General features: G+C 40.3%; 1 non-coding gene across 1 annotated transcript; it reads left to right on the forward strand.

The window, feature by feature from the left end:
- Positions 1–3,035: 3,035 nt before the first annotated feature.
- Positions 3,036–3,191, forward strand: LOC122903668. Its single transcript, XR_006383979.1, has one exon. It is a non-coding gene; the product is annotated as a U1 spliceosomal RNA (small nuclear RNA).
- Positions 3,192–18,229: the final 15,038 nt, after the last annotated feature.

An 18,229-nucleotide genomic window follows, 5' to 3' on the forward strand; every position in this document is an offset into this window, starting at 1 on the left:
TCCCATGAACCTAGCCGTTCCCGGTGTATGACAGAAATGTAACACCATGTACTTGTGGCTGATGACAAGCACATTATCCCATCAGTTAATCTGTATCCATCAGTGTCTTTGTGTTTCACTCTCATATTGCTTTGGAAATGTCTGGATACAGTGTCTTGACAAATTCTAATTTAGGAGGTTTAAATATAGTTTGCTCCACTTTTACCCAAAAGGTCTATAATATTTGAAACATTTTTTCTTTAAAATTACGTTGTGCAGTTCTATTACACTGTTCAAAGAAAATGTCTAGTCTGCAGGAGGAAGGTCGGGTTCTGTGGTATACAGAACAGTCTTTGCTCCTTCCTACTGTAATGACCAGGAAGCTGGATGTTGTCTGTGTCCTCCAAGGAGAGCAGGGTAGACATTTGTCTCTGTTTTTACTTGTAATCTTTATGGAAGTATCATAACATACAATGTTATATTAGTGTCAACATTTGTCTCCGTTCTAAGGCTGTCTATCAGATCATTCATCATGGGACCCATTTTTCATACTGCTTGGGTTTTGAATAATTTAGTAAAATTAAACAAGCCAATTTGCAGTTTGTTTTTAAAGGTATCATCGTAGGCAGCAATGTGAGTCATAATTCTAAGCTTAACACAACCTGCATTTACGCAAAGAAAATGTTTTCTATCCAGACTTGATTGTTTGGATCCAATTCTGACCCTTGGCCTTATTTGAATCACGGTTGGCAGTCAAAGAAGGAGAGAAGAGAGGAATTGGGGCCAAAAAACACAGGCTTCTTATGCCTGAAGGTTTGAGGGATCCAGGGGTTTGAGACAGTCCTATATTTCTGGGGGCAATGCTGTCTTATATCCTCACGATGAATTTGGGGATTGGCTGAGTAAAGGCTTCTCATGCGTGAGGCACAGTACTGAATCTGCTAAGACCTCAGAAGAGAATCCTTATAACTAGCATCTGCTGTATTCTCATTAAATATCTGACCTGGGTTTGGGATGGCCTGAACCTTATATCCTGGAGGAGAGATCCCACTCCCATGACACTGGCAGCTTGGGGAGCACCACATTGAAATAAGGAGGCAGGGGTCACCCATAAAACAGGCGTAATAACAGCACTCTGTGAATCATGTTCAGTAAGATATTGGGCAAAAGGATGTATCTGGGCTTGTGTGACAGCAGAGTCCACTTGTCCCCGTCACCGTATCATCTGCTTTGCCAGCAATACATTTCCAATGACTGAGCACATTATGCACAGTGGGTGGGATTAGAATGTTTTCAGGAATCTTTAATGCCTTCCTATCTTGTGAATGGTTTCCTTAGGCAAACACTCATTTCAAAACATGTGCCTCCTTAAGAGTACGCTTACTGTGATAAGCACCAAGTAAGGGACAGAATGGTTGAATTACCATATTGTACACCTGAAATTAACATAACTGTATGTTAATTATGCTGAAATGCAAATGAAAAATATATGCTCCTTAAATACACAGTTGTTGAAGGGGTGGTCACATTAAATGGGGGCTGCAACTTTAGTTTTTGTTGTTTAACCATTGTCTCTTCCTCCCCTGCCCCCCACCCATGCTCCAAAGAAGAAAGAATCAAAATCATGTTGACACACAAAGAAAACAAACCAAACTCCCCAAATGGTTTAGGTCACCAACTCTTGCCAAGACTTGGGGGTGATTCTCAAATCTAGAATCACTACTAATGAAAAGGAAGATTTGTACTCCCCACCCCCGACCATTTGCTTAGTTATAAATAATGTAAAATCAGACACTTGCAGTAAAATTGCTTATCTTTTTTTTGTCAGGGTGGAGGGGGGAGAAGGGCAGAGGGAGAGGAAGAGACAGAGTCCCCAACAGGCTCCATGCCCAGTGCAAAGCTGTCATGGGGCTCGATCTCACCTGCCTGAGATCGTGACCTGAGCTGAAATCAAGAGCCTGATTCTTAACCGACTGAGCCACCCAGGTGCCCCAGTAAAATTGCTCTTTCAGTTTTCAAAGTCTACAAATCTTAGGGAGGGCTCTTTGCTATTGCTGTTATAACACTGCAATAAGGTTAAAACCCAGTGAAGAATCGCAACAACCATAGCAGTAATGATCGTTAATACATAATGATCAGGAGCTGTGGGCTTGTTACTGTTCTGAGGGCTTTTACATATTTAACTCATTGAATATAAGTAACTGTGAAGCAGGTAGTTTACTTAGCCCCATCTTATGGATGAGGACACCGAGGTACAGAGGGATTTAGTAATTGTCTAAGATCACATAGCGCATAAGGGACAGAGCTGTATTATGGACACAAGCAGTCTGACTCCAGACTTTGCATTCTTAAATACCCAACTCTTCATAACCCTTTTTGTAAAATCATTCATGCACCTCGTTTTGCTTATGTTTTATTAATCTGGTAGCTCACCAAGAGCAAACATCTACATGCATACTCGTTTCTTCCTTGTGGGCTTAATCTTTCTTGCTTAAAAATTTCCCTTTTGAATCCATGCACGTGATAAGAAATTAAAACTGGGTAAAGAATCCAGGGCAAAAGAAGTCTCTCAGCCAGTTGTGTTCCTTTGACTTTCCCCAGCCGGAGGCCACCCTTGTCCCCAGTTGCTTGCATATCCTTCTAGAGATATTCTGTGCACATTGGAGCTTATATTTCACATCACTTTAAAAAAAGTGGTTGAAGTTTCTGAACAGTTTTAAACAGCAGCCTATTCACTTCAGTGACACCAAATGTGTCCCCGAAAACCAAGAGACCCAGACACTTAGATAATCGTATTCAGTTGGGCATATTGGCTGGGACACTCAAGTTTCTGCTGTCCCTAGCTTATGGGAAGCACAGCTAAGAAGGTTATAAATGTGACATGTTTAGTCTACTGGGATCCAGGGAGACACTGTGCTCAGAACCCTTGGCCATTTGCTACTGATAGCACCACCGAGGAGGGCCAGCAGAACCTGCTTCCAAGACAGTCTGTCCCAGAAGAAACACAGACATTTTTTCCAGTGGGGACACAAACTCTAGTTCAATGAGGATGTGTCATACGTACCTGGCAGGGGAGATATCATCGTCACGATGGTGCTTTTCCCAGGGCGAGGCTTATCCATTGCACGAAGGGGATGCTGACCTCTGCAGTTTCCCCAACTGTGGGAAACTCACAGCATAATCTGGAGTGGAGGACTGTGTCCATGCTTCCAAAAAAAAAAAAAAAGTGCCTATGGGTACAAACCAAGGTAAAAATATGGGCATTAAAAAAAAAACAACTGTTTATTTAAAAAAAAAGTGTATTTTCATTGATTTAGCAAGCCCACCTCTAGAAGTTTATCTAAAGACTTAGCTACATAGTTGTTCATGACAACCTTTTGGGGACAAACCAAAATAATCAACAACTGGGGCTTGGTTAAATAAATTACATTAACTGAATAGAGAGTCAGTGAACCATTAAAAAAATGAAAAGAATATTAAGTGATATAAAAAGTTGTTTACCATACATAGTTAAGTAGAAAGAGCAGCATGTAGAGAAGGATGTATGCAGAGCCACTGTATTTACTGGCTATGGGGAAAGTAATATGAGAGAGACCACCGGCAGGAGCTAGTGGGATGATTTACAAAAATATTAACCTTTTTTAGGTGGTAATAGGCAATTTTAATGGAAGCTTTTCATTGCTTCTTTAAAATGTAAAAAACTTAACAATGAATACGTTGCAGCTGTACCGAAAATAAAACCAAAAGACTTTTTTAAAAAAAGTTTAAGAATAATGAGCTCTTCAAGAAACCAGTTGTAGATTATTTACTACTAACCAGATATTTAAATAGCTTTTTCTTAGTTATAATCTAATAGTTTTTCAAACATCCGCTAGCTTGTCTCTCTCCAACCTTTGAAATCGAACCCCTTCATGTAACACTGATTAAAATAGTGTGTGACCCCTTCACAATGTCTTCAGAGTATTATCTGGCAGGCAATTATTGTTTTTAATTTAGATGTGTTGTCTGAGCTTTGTTGAACAGACCCCAGACTCTTTCAATTTGGACCTGCTGATAATAGTCATAGCGAACATTCACAGGACTTTCACCTGTCCTTTGAGCTGGACAAAGTGTTTCACTAGTGGGGTCTCACTGAATCTCTATGGGGCATGACTACAACTGTGTTCTCCTTACAGATGTGGAAACTGAGGCTCTAAGAGGTGAAGTAACCTGCCCACAGTTACAGAGTGGATAAAGTGGAAGAGACATTATTTCACAACGCAGGCTCTCAATCAGACTAAAAAGCTCTCCCGCCCATCTCTAAGACTGTGCCATCTCAGATTTGATGATCGGAGGTTTTTAAAGCATCTTATAAATCCCATTTTGTAGACAATGAAATTGAGCCAGGAAATGGGTGATGTGTACGTGCTCAGAAAATTAATCCGTGGAAAGGCAGATACAATCCAGCATCCCCTGGGTCTTGTCTCTGCGTTTAGTGCTAACTCACTTTTCAGGAGAACATAAACCACCCCAGCGTCCTGCATGGCACCGTGACGACATAAGCGGAATGTGATTTTTTGAGCCACTCAATAATGGAGGAGATGGAAATCTTCCCACCTCATCTTGCTTATTACTGATTGTGCACACAACCCTCACCCATCAAGATCATTTTCAAAAGATGATTACTTCAGTGTGCCCAGGCCTGCAGGACATAAGTACATGGGCAGTGGTGGTAAGAGCTATAATTATTCTTAATGGGAAAATATGCAGGTAATGACTTAGATGATCATGTATCTGTAATGTATGAGTTCCAAAGCCCAATGAAGTAATTAAGCAATCTGCAAACATGCAGGGGAAAAAGCCGGAAATGAAAAAGAACCAGAATCATGTTCCTTTGGAAATAACTGGCAAACTTTCTAAAAGAGGAGTCATAAACAGAAGAGCTCTTTTTCATCGATCAGTGCATCTATCTACCTGTCCATCCTTCCATCCAGCTGGCTTGCCGGGTCTTACAGGCAAAAATGTTTCTATCTTAGAGTATTTGTCGGGGGCCAGGTTTTCCAAGTTATCAGCTCAAAGGATAGTATTTGTTCTTTCTGGAATGTGAATTTGCATATAGCTTTGCCCTTATTGAGTGCGTTCACTTACCCGAGCCCTTCTCTTGCTCAAGAGCAGTGGCAGGAGAGAGCAGGATGAGTCCCCATAGACTGGAAGCTCTGAGTGCAAATTCTACCTCCGCAGTTCCATGGTTAACCTTGGTAGTTGTGCTCTTCTCTAGGGTGATGATTCTTACTTCCTGGAGGGGGTTCTAGGAGAAAGTGCTCCATTGTGACACAGCTGTGAGCTGCGTACCTATTAAGTGTAGCCATTATCATTCCTACTGGTTGGTTTCTTTTTCCTGCCTCAGTTCGAGGCACAGTGATTTGTCCTAAGGCATAGAACTGGTTGGAGGCAGAAAACTCAGATTTTCTGCTTATTTTGAGTTCAAGGTGGTGTGTTCTCAAGCAAGAGAGAGAGGGAAAAGAAAAAAGAGAGGGTTTGGGGGTTGATCTTGGGGCTGCAATAAGTCTAGGCATCAATAATAAAAGATTTTCTAACAACAGGCTCTTTCAAATGGTAGGTGTAGAGAAACCATTTGTAAACATGTAAACCAGTCCAATCAAAGGGGGTACTTTTGAGGAATACTAAACCAATATATTAGTCTTTAGAAGGATTTATGGAGTAAAAGGCAGGGAGGAAATGGCCAGATTAGGGCTGTCCAGGGAGCAATTAGCAGCACTTACCAACTATTAAAGCACTTGGTCCTTAGAAAACACAACAGAAATTCAGAGAGAAAGGGCTTTTTTCCCTCCCCCTTTGAAAGTGCAGGCTCTCTGATGCTTAAAGCAAAAGTGTTGTTGTGAAGTTTGTAGGAGGTTGTCCTATGATTAATTCATGCTGTAGCTTTTAAGTTTCTGTATAGTCGTATCCCGGGTTATGATTTTATCACTGTCACTAATAAAGCAGCTTCAGGCCAAGGGAGGATTTTGAGTTGGGAGACCTCAAAGAACCCACAGAAAATGCTGAGGATGTTAGTGGTCGCCCAGTAGGTGGCAGCCTTCCCTCTGAGTTAAAGCCTCCCTGTTCCCTAGCAAGACACTCAAGAGAGCAGGGTGGGTGGGGGAAGCTTCTGGCTTTATTTATTTAAAAACAACAACAACAACAACAACAAAACAAACAAAAAATTGCCGCCCCCCCCCGCTTTAAAGACGCACTGGGGAAAATGGCAAGTAAGGAAGGTATGGCATTAAAACTTTTTCCTTTCCTATTCCTACTGGTTAATTACTTGCTGGCTTCTATTTAGATAAAGGGCTTCTGGTTTAAGGTTGCATTGTTTTGTATGATGCCATGCTAAGATCCTAATTGTATCTCCCACTATTGATATTCTTATTATTTTGCTAACATTTTGTAAAAGATACTGGATTTCTTTAAATAAAAAGGCAAGTAAATACACTACATGCGCAGATATAAACTTATTTTTTGGGGGAGAAATGTTTTATTAGTGTTTCATTCCATCTGGGTAAACAAAAAAATCGTGAACCACCCTCCCTCCCCCACCAAGCGCTTGTGAGCACTGACCTATTATGGTTTGTGGTTGTGGTCACTCCTTTTGGAGCCCGGCACTCACTCTCTGTCATCTCATTCCGGCTCCATCCTTGTTGTTTCCGGGTGAGGCTGGCTGTTTCCTCTGTTGCCTCTGAAGTTGAAGGTCTAGCCTCTTAGGCTACATGTCTCTATATTTCTTGGTTTAGGAAAAGGAAAGAAGATGAGTGTGTATGTGGTGGGGGGAGGGTAAGGAGAAGAGCTAACATTCATTGATTCCTTAGTTTGTACCAGGCACTGTACTAGTTATAAATATTATCTCACAAAATTCTTTTTTTTTTTAAAGATTTTATTTATTTATTTGACAGACAGAGATCCCAAGTAGGCAGAGAGGCAGGCAGAGAGAGGGGAAGGGAAGCAGGCTCCCTGCTGAGCAGAGAGCCTGATGGCTCCATCCCAGGACCCTGGGATGGTGACCTGAGCTGAAGGCAGAAGCTTTAGCCCACTGAGCCACCCAGGTGCCCCTATCTCATAAAATTCTTAAGTGAGGGGGCTGGAGGTGATAGGAATGGGATTGATAGTGTCTCCAATTTAAGATGAGGGAAATGAAGACTCAAAGAGATTAAGTAACTTGCCCCTGGTCACTCAGCTGGTAAGAGCCAGGATATGAGATAAAAGCTTTATGTCAGGGATGTCCAAATTTATTTCTAATTCCCCACTCCATTTTAAAGGTGCATTGGCATTTACCCTTGGGCTATGTAGAACAAGCGCTTTGTCAGCAAAACAACCCTGTTGTGAATCCTCTGCCTTAGTATGATGTATGCATTTCATCTTCTTCAAATTAAAAACCTTTAAGAGCCAGAAACACGCAGTCTTAACCCTCAACTTGAACCTAAGCTACTTTTACACTAGAATTCAGACTTGTGCGGGCATCTCTAGAGGATCTGGTCAGTTAATCTATGAGAGTTGATTTGCATGAGGAGGAGGAGCCTGAATCTGGACAAAGACGTGCCTAGAGATTGGAGGGGAGGAGTTAGCAAGAAGTCTGTGTCTTAGGATCATCCAGCTCTGCCAGAGTGAGGAAAATTAGGGACTAAAAATAGAATCTGAAAGCAGCATTTGAAAACTCAGTAAGACATGTGGAGCCCTCTCTACTGGGGTCTCACGTTATAAACGAGGTCAGAAAGGTATGGAGGAGAAATGTTTCTTCATCTCAGCCCCATCCAAATGTACAGCATCACCCATATCAGTTTCGACTTTGACTCTTTGGAGTGTCATTAGCAAAGGAGAAGGGGTGGCCCAATCTTGGTCAATGGGCTCCAGGGAGAAAACTGTTTCATAACTGTTATGTGGTGAAGAATCAGGGAAACCCCAGTTATCCAAAGACGAAATAACGACCAAATGCTTTGTATTGGGTTTGGGATTTTGAGGCAGAGGAATCTGGCATAGTCTCAAATTATACCACGAGGGCAGCTCTTATTTGATTTACTCAAAAGGCAACTCTGGTTCTCACCCATTTAATGGGTCTCTTGAGGTGAGATTCATGAGAAGGTAATGAGCAGACAAGAAATCTTGCTTAATTAGGTCTTCAGTTGATATTAACATGATATTAACATGATCTGTATTCCCTTTAATCCCCCTTCCTGCCATCTAACCCATTTCTGAAGGGCAGAGTAATTAGTAAAAGAAAAGGGACAGGCTCCATCCAGGCTTGGTGATAGAAGTAGGGGTAATGCTTTTCTAAAAATAACTTCCAAAGGGAGGAGGACAAGATTGTTGTTGCCTTCAAGCATTTGAAGACCCATTTTATGAAAGACACATCATACTTATTTTGTATGCCTCAAGAGGTAGAACTTGGGCCAATGAGTAAAAGTTATAGGGATGGAGATGTGAGGGAGAATTAGAGACTGTCAAAGCAATGCAGAGGTGGAATGGGCTGCTTTAAAAGAGAGTGAAATCTTTGCCACTAGAGATGTCTAAGCAGAGATCAGAAGCCACCTGGTGGGATTATCCTAGAAAGAGGGAATAGGAAGGGTGAGAGTAGCTGACTTTTAAGTTCTTTCCAAACTTGGGGTTCTGAGATTCTGTGTTCATAAACTAGACCGCCTGGATTTTACGAATCTAGTAAAAGTATTCTTTTTTAGAGTAAAAAACCTTTTCCTATGGCTGTAGGAATTAGTCCAATAGTCCAAACAAAACAAGAAAGCTTAAGCTTCCTTGACCCTTGAGTTTGACATAGGAGGACCTCAATTCCCCTATTTCATGGGATGAAAATTACACAGGTGTGCCCAGTGATGTGACCCTGTTTCTGAAAGTAAGTACCTTGCCTCTATTCTATTGCTGCATCAGTCTGGAGAAAAGATGGATTACTGGTAATCCATTCACAACAAGTATTTTGTGAGTTTTTGTAGTATATTCTTAATATTTGGAAGTTACAGGGTGGAAATTTTATGTATAATTCACATCTTTTCTTCATTTCCTGCCTGTATTACTCTCTTCCTTTTTCCTTTCCTAACAAGGAAATTCTTCATGCAGATCAGTTCTGTGAACACTTAAGTTTTTTGAGATTTGGTTTTCCAATCTGTATTAGTCAGGATAGGAGACATATTAACTCTAAAATATTACAGGCTTCTACCTCAAAACTTTTCTTTCCCATTTTTGGTTGATGTTCAGTATGGGTCATCAAAGAGCTCTATTCTATAGAGCCTCTCAGGGACTTAGGGTGAGAGAGACTCCATTTCAACACGTAAGCACTCTTATATGCTTCTACTTCAAAACAACACATGATGTCGCCTCCAAAGCCCATTGGTCAGAATATTCCCCACTTGGTTCCACCAGCTGTAAGGAGGTAGGAAATACAGGGAAACCATAGCAGAGTTGGTAAGCATTACCGTTTCTGCCTCCTACTCAAAGCAGAAACTTTCCCAATCAAGGTGGCTCCCTCCTCAAAAGGAATTCTCATAATTCTTAATAAAAGAATGGCATTTTACCTTTGACTTACATTCATATTCTCATGTTAATTTTGCCACAACTCAGCAATAACTTCTGAGGTAACTCTTTGAATTAGGAAGGTAAGAACTCTGCTCAGCTGAGATTATTAAGTTTCTTGCCCAACTTAATGGGCACTATTTAAAAAGTTTAGGAGGAAAAAAAAATAAAAATGAGAGATTAAAAATTAAAAAAAAAAGTTTAGGAGAAGCCATAATTATTCAAATGCAATACATTAGTTTGGGGTCACAAATTATTTCTGGTTTAGAAAGAAAGTTATTATGGGTATATGGACTTTATTCTTTCAGTTTTACTATGCCTATATATTTTTTTGAGCCAAGGCAGTCTTTAATAGCATTAACCTAGCATTGGTTTGCACATCAATATTTCTATTATTTGAGAATGGATTGTTGACTGCTAGTTAAAGATGCTTGAGGATTTTCATTACTTCTGACAAAGTTGATGGTAAAAGAAAAATATTCTAATCGAGGTTTTAATAGTTTCCCAAATTTGTTTTATCTTTTCAGAAACTGCAGTGTACTCTGACAAGCTCAGGTTTTAGATTTTTGTTCCGTCTTGGCAGTTGTTTATGGTTCTGGAGTGTACTCTGCCTCTCAGTTTTTGAGAATTGCTATTCTAGTCCAGGGTGCTGGTTAGGGTATTTTGTCACTGAGCATTTGCTCCCCACTTAAAAAAATGGCTTCTAATTTAGGCTGGCCTTCCCTTGTGTACTCTTCTGTACATTTTGGGTAAATATCTCTGAAAGATAAACTTGTGCATGGGCAGGGTGCCTCAGGCAATTCCTATAAAGTGGTTAATGTCAACATGAGTGAGACATTATCTTAGGAACATATGCTTTCTCAAAATGCCATATTTATGCCAAAAAACAAACGCACAGTTTACCAAAGCAATCAACCTGATAAAAATCAAACAAAGCAAAAGCACCCACCAAATAAAAAGTGTGGTAAAAGCATTTTTAATATTGTTTTAGTCATTAATGTGGATGGTCTCTGACCCTGCTTTCTGCCAATGAGGACACTAAGACCCAGATGGGGCAGAGACACATCCAAGAGCACAATGAGAATTTCAAGGGCCAAATGTAGTTTCTGTGTTGTTGAACAATTATAAAATGGTGCCCTAGAAAATCCCAGGTGTGGGAGAGATGAGGAGGCTGAAAGACAAAGAATCAAGCAGCCTCCTGCATGGTTACTCATTGATTGCTTCACTTAAACACACATGCAATTTTAAAAAAATTTATTTATTTGACAGAGATCACAAGTAGTCAGAGAGGCAGGCAGAGAGAGAGGGGAGGAAGCAGGCTCCCTGCCAAGCAGAGAGTCCGATGTGGGACTTGATCCCAGGACCCTGGGATCATGACCTGAGCCGTAGGTAGAGGCTTTAACCCATTGAGCCACCCAGGAGCCCCACACATGCAATTTTTACCAAGAGTCAGATGCTGTGGCAGGTGCTGGAGAACAAGAAAAAACCCTCTGCCATTAAGGATCTTAATGTTTTTCTAATACCAAATCTGTTTGGTATGAGAAAATACAACACTGTGGGGCACCTGGGTGGCTCAGTGTGTTAAGCCACTGCCTTCGGCCCAGGTCATGATCTCAGGGTCCTGGGATGGAGCCCCATGTCAGGCTCTCTGCCCAGAAGGGAGTCTGCGTCCCCCTCTCTCTCTGCCTGCCTCTCTGCCTGCTTGTGATCTCTCTCTCTGTCAAATAAATAAATAAATAAAATCTTAAAAAAAAACCCCTGAAAATTAAAAAAAAAAAAAAGAAAATACAACACCGAATTTTTATTTATCTAATACCAAATCAAATTTCATCATTTATTTAGGACCAGGCTCTGGACAAATAGACATGCCTCTTTATAGGTTCTAGGCACTATAGACTGATCTCCTCCAAGTATGTTCCCAACTTTGCCTGAAATGTTTATCATAATACTGGTATTTCTGCATTATACCATTTGCCTTCTCTTAAAATTGAGAAAGGTTATCTTGGAAAAAATGTTATGCTACCAACTAATTTATCAATTATTTTGTGTAATGCAAGATCCTGAGCAGAATGCACAAACGCTTGGTAGTGTGGGGATTGACAGGGGAGGGAAAGGTGAAGAGCAGGAGGATATGGAGGAAATGGAGCCCTGTGGGTATGGTAAGCTGTATCTGAGATGAGAGGAGAGGAGAGTGTTAAGGGGAATGGAGGGGCAGAAAAGCTCCAGTTATATAGTTCAAATGGTTTTTAACGAAAGGTTAACTTCCAAATATGGGGATAGGAATAAGGGAAGCAACAGAGGATGTTGAGGCCCCAGACACCAGCAACAGCAGGAAGCCATTGTTCCCTATGATCACAGGGAGGACAGGGTGTTACAAGAGCCCACTAAAAGTCCCTCAATAGGAGCTATTTTAGTAGAGGGCCCAGGCACTGTCCACCAAGTGACTCAGAGGAAGGAGGGAGAAAAGAAGAAATACCTGGGCTCCCTCTTATACCCTCTGACATCTTGTAGGAAACTCAAATTGGTCAAATCCAACCATAACCAGCAAGGGAACCCAAGTGATGTCATCCAGAAAAGCCAACTTCCTGAAGCAGAGACCTGGGTGGAAAAGGGAAGAGAGTGGATCTGAACTAGGGACAAATGGAGAATCACCAGTACACACAAAGAAGAAAATCAACCTCCAAACACATGTGAAATACAGAATAGAATAACTCCCCATCTACCCATAACCTCACTTCAATAATTATGAATATTTTATATTTGGTAGAATGAAATATACTTTATGTTCTTTTGTTTGAAAGAATCTAATTCCCTGTATTAAATCTCTTACAGAGTGAAAAACATAGCAATTTGTTGGATTGTATCTTATTGAAAGCCATGTTCTATACTAGCTATCCTCCTATTTGAAGAAGTTGGAAAGCTAAGAGCTATTGTCTTGTGGGTTGCATTGTAGCTAGGATTCTGCATGGATTTATGTCCAGCCTTCAAAGTGGACTTCCATGCAATTTGGAAGAAAAGACATTAGGGGGCAGCTATCTTCCTATATGGAGGACAAAAGTTCTACCAGTGCCAAGCGTAGGCAATGGTTAGACTCCATGTTCTGCTGTGGAGATGCTCATTTCCTGGGGATGAGGATTCATTTCCTGGGAGTTAGGAGTCATTTTCTGAGAGTGAGGACTTAGCATGGCAGCCCCAGTAGCTGAAACATCTTTGTATCATGTTGATGGTGTCAGGAACTTGTGACTCAGTCTAGTGGAGGCCCCCTGGCTTTTACCCCTTGAACCTTTCCAGTGTTCGAAACATCCCAAGTCCCTGTATTAAGTCTCTTTGAAAAACTTGGAAGAGTTTCAGTTCATTGCACCAAATCCTGATCCTCATGCTAGCTCAGTCCACTCATGGAATATAATTCAGTTCTGAAGAATGATGTGAACTCTAAGAAGTTTTGTGAAAAAAGATGGTAGCTTGTTGAAACCCAAGAAGCACTGTTTGGAACCATAAGTGATAGTTAGTCTTGAAATAAGAAAAAAGGGCAACTGGAGAATTAATTTCTAAATGATTAGGCAGTATTGTTTAATAAAACGGTATGTTCTGGAGGTAATGATGGATTAGTTACAGAAGGGCAAGAATGGGACCAGGAGGTCTCAGGTTCAAGGGGTGTGGTCTGGGGGGCACATCAGACTGAATGAGTGGTAGAATTTGAAAGCTTCTACGTAGTATCACTGAACATCACTGAACAGGTTACCTGATGACTTGAATCAATGATGAAAGTCATGTGATGGAAGTGTTCCCATCTTATCGTTACCAGTGTGGATTTGCCAAGGCGGGTTTGACTGAGGCCCTAAGGAGGGCCTCAAAATCACCCACATCAGAATGAGCTATATGCTGGCTGGCCCCAAAGGAGGTCTCCATAATGACCCCATGACAACTCAAGGCAGGAATCAGCATTTCCTTAAATTGATATAAATGATCCATTTTCACCAAAGCATCCTGTGAAAATTTTACTAAAGGTTTCATAGGAGAGACTGAAGATGTGATTTACATTGCCAATGCTAAAGTATTTCACAAGAAAATCCATCTAGACTTATCTTTTTTCCCAAGTCTTTCATTTGGCCAGTAGCTAGAAAAGTGTCTTCTCTCTCACTTTCTCTATGCAAGTCATATACTTGGCAAGTCTACCACAGATATGGCGAACACTGTTGGAGGCAACAGAAAAGGGCTGGGGCAGTATATGACAGCAGTAGATTCCTGACATCAGATTCAGATGAGCTCTCCAATCATCTCTTCTAGCATCCATAATATGTGAGGGTAATGCTGGGACCTTTCTGTATTTTTCTCTCCACTTGTGAACCAAGGTAATGGCATTTTATTCTCATCTCCTTCCCTATCTCTATTCTTGTCAGATTATCAGGAAAAAAAATTTCTGTTTCCTGACAATAAGAAAGAGGATAACTGCAGCTTCCTTTTCTCTAACTGCTTCAGTGGTTTTTGTCGGTGAAAAATCATATTTAGGCTTCAGCTCCTATAGTCCTGGAGACTTGCAGTTCAACCTGTCAGCAGCCACAGGCAATAATTTCCTCACGTAACTGCCACATTAAAGTACTTAAATAATATTGCAGAGAAGTATCTGCTAAAAATGAAATTACATAAACACTGTAGTATTGGGTACCATGTTTTCACACGTATTTTCTTACTTAATTCACCTCAAGTATGATCACTACCTTTCACAGTTGAAGGATCTGTGGCCAAGAGAAGTTCATTCATTTGTCTGGGCCACAGAGCTCATTAAGAGCGAAGCTTAAAATCAATCTCAGGTCTGAGTTAGAAGTGGGTGTTTGTGTGCCAGAGAAGAGACAGAACACAGGGATCCCTTTCAATAGCCAAACTAAAGGGAAAATGCTAGTGTTCCTCTGTGGTTGAGACCATATTGGAAAGAAGGGGAAGCAGTGAACTAAGACTATGAAAGGTGTAGAGAAAGCAATCCATTTCAAGTAAATAATCAATTTAGCATAATTTTTAATTATTATAAAATCAGTGCTTGTGCATTGAAGAAAATTAGAAAATACAGGCTAAAAAATCAGAAAATGGAAGCATGTTCTCACTACCCAGGGGTGACCCTGGTTTCCACCTTAATCAGATGTACTTCCAGGTCAACACATGTATGTGTATATATATGTGTGTGTTTTTAACAGAAAGAGATCATATTATACATATTGTTTTATAACCAGATTCTTTCAGTTAACAACCTCCATATTTCTTTCACAACAATTTGCTCACTGGCCTCCCCACTAAACTACTTGTTGTGTGTGATGATTCCCACCTCTACCTGGTGCTCTGTTTCCTTGCCTGCTTTATTCCAGGATCTGGCTGTTTTTTTTTTTTTTTTCACAATAACATCTTATCTCTGAGCAAAATTTTTCATCTTTTAGGTAAAGTTAAAAGGCGGGCACCTGGGTGGTTAAATGGCTGACTCTTGGTTTCAGCTTGGATCATGATCTCATGAGACTGAGCCCCACTTTGGGCTCCACAGTCAGCAGGGAGTCTGCTTGAGATTCTCTCCCTCTGCCTTTCCCCCCACTCACTCTATCTCTATAAGTAAATAAATATTTAAGAAAAAAAATTCTGTCTCTGGTTATATAGCTTCTGAAGTCACAGTTCTGCTCAGTGATAATTAATGTGGGAAATGAGGACTCAGGGTGCCCCAAGATCCAAAATGGCTTCTGGATCATTATCAAAAAGAGACTCATGTATATTAGGGTTATTTGGGTGTCAGAGGTTGGAGTAATAATTTCAGTATCGCATGTACTTGAAAGACAACATCCCGCTAACTTTCTTACATCAGCTCTTGAAAGGCTGAAATGTGTCTTGTGGTGTGGGACAAAGTTCTCTCTGGATGGTGAAGTAAACACAGAGTTATTGCAGGTGTTCTATTTTGTGCAGCCTCTTTGGAACATTGTTTTTCTCCCTCAAACTTAGCACCCTGCTTTGTTATGCTTTATTGATTGAAAAAACTACCTCCAAAATTGTTGTGGGGCTCATGGGACAATTTCCTACGGAAATTTACTTTCATGTTTAAAGTATAGCATATATCCCAACTGGGGATCACCATGCTGAATAAACAATGTGCTGACAATACACTAATCGACAGTTGATGCTGTTTATTGTGTTATCAAATATTTAATTATTGATATTTTATTGAACTATTATGGAGCTTGTTAACTAGTCTTCCAATTTTTTTCCTTGAAGCCTTCCCATTTTATTGCATTCCAATTCTTTATAAATTAACGAGGATAATAACACTAGGTATAAGAGAGGATAATAAGACCTATATAGTGGGGAGTTTCCTAATGAGTAAATGATGTGTTAGATGCAAGATGTTTAATGCACATCTGGTTAGAGAAAACAATAAGTGTTATCAGTAAAAGGAAAAAAAGAAAAGGACTAAACAACATGTGGGAAGCCCTGTGGTCCACAGAGTGGAAGATTAGGGTTTTGACCTTGGGTCCTATCCATCCAAGGTTGGTGCTCTTTGCCACACTACTGCTGTCCATTCTTTAACTCCAACTCTACAAATGAGTGCTTCATAAAATGCAAACTGTTGAAATACATGCTTGTGGGAGACTGTGAAACTGCTTCCGATGATGTTGTAAAGACTAGATACGTTTTGGGATCAGGAGTAGTTTGGGCAATCTTGCACATTGGGTGTGGTAGACCAGAGGGACTATAGATTATGAGATTTCTCTCCATCACCCCCAGATCTTGCTGTCTGTTAAATGTGACCTAAAACTCAACCAGGTGGGAAACCTGTCTTATTGGGGGCTGAACAAATACTATCTCCTTTTCCCTTCCCAGAAACCCTCTCCCCCTGACCCCCCAAGGCTTTAGGGAATAGGTAACATTTCACAAGTAAAGATGCGGCTGAAAAAGGACAGCTAGCAAAAAAGGGTGGAATGATTTTGATGACTGTTTCTCCTTGACAAGATTCAGAGGACTGAGAAGCCACAAAATAAGAGAACTAAAAAAGCGATTCTAATCTAGACTAATGTATGTTGTTTAGTATTTACTTCTGTCAGTACATTAATCATGTCTTCTTATGCTTCACGCTAAAGTTATATTAAAAAAGCCCTAATGATAACATTGATGCATTGTCCTTTGTTGTGAGTATAAAGACTTAATTTGATGAATAGAAGTTAAGAAAATGTTTAATCTTCCATTATAGTATAATGATTGAGATTCATCCATCTGCTCCACAATAATAATAATTTATCATGAATGAGAGCGTGCTTATAAAATTATGGAGGCATATAACAGAAATGGGGTTTATTTTCTTAATTCAAAAATTTTGACCTTACCCTCTTTTAACTGACCTATGCTTTTATCTTTAAGATTATTCATTATACTCCAGATTGCCCCCACATAGAATTTTCAACACTCTCATCAATTCTTCTTGGAGGGAATAGAAAATAGAAAAGGATGGATAGGGGCACTTGGGTGGCTCAGTGGGTTAAAGCCTCTGCCTTCGGCTCAGGTCATAATCCCAGGGTCCTGGGCTCTCTGCTCAGCAGGGAGCCTGCTTCCTCCTCCCTCTCTCTGCCTGCTCTCTGCCTACTTGTGATCTCTGTCTGTCAAATAAATAAAGTCTAAAAAAAAAAAAAAGAAAAGTATGGGTACTTGTAAACATCTCAAACACTAAACTTCCTCATTTCTGTCCATTTAGCAGCACTGTACCCATTTATCTATTTCCTTTCTCTCCCATTTAGTGTCCTTAAAGGTTTTATGCAGAAAATTTGAATGTTGGTTTTTAAAAAAAATCCAGCTAACCTTGAACTGATGTTTTGAATTAGAGGTAAAGTTTCTTGAGTTGGGGTTGGCTGTAGAGAAGATGTGAGGGCATGGTTGGAGTAAGCCAGGGTAAGTTGCATTTTCATTGTGCAATATATTCTTTTTTTTTTTTTAAGATTTTATTTTTTATTTATTTGAGCTTAACCTCCATAAGAATGACATCACACTGTTCCCACATCCTTCAGCAACTTGTTTTTTGGACTCAGCATTGTTTCCAACATTTATCCACGTTGATTCACACTGCTCAGTTTATTTAACTGCTCTATAGTATTATACTGCATGCATGTATCATGATTTGTCTCTCTCGATAAATTAGGTTGTTTCTAGTATGAGGCTGTAAAACCAACTGGCAATGAATATCTTCTTACAGGTCTCTTTGGGATTTTTTGTGAGATATTTTCCCCCTAAGATATATCTGTTGGAAGTGGAATATATGGAACATGACATTTTTTTAGACTTTTGCCAGTTTGCTGCTCTCCAACATGTTTGGGCTGCCTTATATATCTACCAGCCATGTACTTCTATTTTGCCACATTCTACAGTTAACAAAAAATATTTTATTTATTACACACACACACACACACACACACACACACAGTGTGTGTGTGTGCACAAGTAGGGGGAGCAGCAGACAGAGGGAGAAGGGGGCAGAAGGAGAGGGAGAAGCAGGTTTACTGCTGACCTGGGAGACTAAAGCAGGGCTCAAACCCAGAATCCTAGGATCATGACCCAAGCCAATGGCAGATGCTTAAATGACTTAGCCACCCAGGTACCCCTATATCCTATACTTGTGAACCTTTTTCTCAATTGATGTAGTTCTCTAAGGTTTTTAATTTCAGAAGAGGCCTCAATGACCTCTTAA

This window comes from Neovison vison, chromosome 3 (assembly GCF_020171115.1).
Source record: "Neovison vison isolate M4711 chromosome 3, ASM_NN_V1, whole genome shotgun sequence".
NCBI lineage: Eukaryota > Metazoa > Chordata > Mammalia > Carnivora > Mustelidae > Neogale > Neogale vison.